This window comes from Aplysia californica, unplaced genomic scaffold, assembly GCF_000002075.1.
Source record: "Aplysia californica isolate F4 #8 unplaced genomic scaffold, AplCal3.0 scaffold00339, whole genome shotgun sequence".
NCBI classification, from domain to species: domain Eukaryota; kingdom Metazoa; phylum Mollusca; class Gastropoda; order Aplysiida; family Aplysiidae; genus Aplysia; species Aplysia californica.
The window spans coordinates 142,918-144,770 of record NW_004797609.1 but is presented as its reverse complement, the minus strand read 5'-3'; positions in this window follow the sequence as shown (position 1 = coordinate 144,770).

The following is a 1,853-nucleotide window of genomic DNA, read 5'->3' as shown; positions in this document are numbered from 1 at the left end:
GAGAGAGAGAGAGAGAGGGTAGGAAGGAATGAAAAAGGAGGAAAGGGTGCCACACACGAGGACCAGAGTGTTTAGCTACCGCTGCCAAGGCTATGGTATAATTAAGTCTTAGTGAAGCAGCTCACCATTCTTGGCACGTGAACAAGCGAACGCATTCTTTGGTAAAAGTCTACTTGAGAACTACATTCGGACGTCACTTGACCTACTGCATATATCCAGGGTCTCAAATCTCTTTGAACCACCCTATTCGTACGCCCTGGGGTCATTTAGTACCCACGGGGTTGTATTCTTCACATTTTAGAATACTTCGTGTACGAAGATCTCTTTGAAACTTTCAGTATTTCTCAAAAATTCATTTTGACAGACTGCTGCTATGCAGAGCGTACGGATCGGATTAAGGAGTAAATTTCCTCTTTGGAAAGTGGTGGCACAGAGTTCCCCACATCGTATGGATACGATAGTAAAACGCGACGTACGGATAGGGCTAATGTAGGTGCTGACATCACAAGTATGACCCATGATAAAAGATATGATGTGCACAGCCTGCACTTAAAAAAAAAAAGGAAACTTAAATGAACAAGTGAGTTTTATATGATGTGATGTGACTGCTAAGAGTATCGTGGAAGAAAAAAAATCAAATGAGGTAGTGCTTGATGAAGCCCACGTGGGACGCTCAATGTTAAAAATAATCAGGACAAGACAAATGCAGTTTTTGGTACACCTGAATAGACATAAGGGTCTTGAACATCTAGCTCTCACTGGCAAAAATTGAGGGCAAACGAGGCAGGGGTTAGCCTAGATCGACCTACTTAGGGAACCTAAACAAATGGGTCACAGGGAAAGATCAGGGAAACGTAGTTTTTTTGAGAGCATCCGAGCACAGGAATGAATGGAGAACCATGATCGTCGACGTCTGTCGCATATCTGGCACGGGATGATGATGATGATGATGATGATGATGATGATGATGATGATGATGATGATGATGATGATGATGATGGTTGGCCAGTGGCCTTACTACACCACTGAATAAACTTACTTACTTACTCACTAACGGAGGCGCTTTTCACGCCCCCGCCATCCCCCCCCCCCAATCGACACCGGTCAGATAATTTAGGAGGAGGGCTTCAAACCTTTCATACAGCTACTTTGGCAGGTCACAACTTCGCCTTTCGGTCCGTAGGTTCAAGAATGGTTAACGAGACGAAGAAAATAAAAAGCGTTTTATCAGATCATTCTGGGACTAATGCGTTGAAAGTAAAACGCATTTTTACGAAAGTGATCAGATAAAACGCATTCTTCTTGTTTGTTTGTTTGTCTTCAGCTCAAATTCGATAAAATTTGGTTTAGTCATGGTAAATGAGATACATCTTCAAGTGGGATAGTCAAACAAAAACAACATTGCTATTTGTTTGTTTGATTTGCAAAAAACACTAGATCTAAATCGCGATGATCTTGAAACCTTGATTTTAAGAAAAATGCGTTTTACCAGATCACAGAGGAGCTGTCTTTCAATCACACCCCTGATCTTCAGATAGGAAAGATCTACACCTCGCCTTCTCGGACAAGGGCGAAAAATCTCGGAGGTCCCGAGTACATGACGTTGTACACGTTAAAGATCCCTCGGTGGTCTAAAACCGGTAAGAGTACGCTTCGACCGTCACCCGGGGCAAAATTCAAAATTTCCTGCGAACTAAAAATGTTTGATGTGTCCCGCGCGCTCACATGTCCTTATCAGTTATTCTATAGTTGCGAGCATTGAGCACCCAATGACCGCAGCCAAAGAGCGGCTGTGTTTCTGTACGTGGCATTAAACAATAGGGTGAGAGGATGAATAATTGATGTTGGGGGGG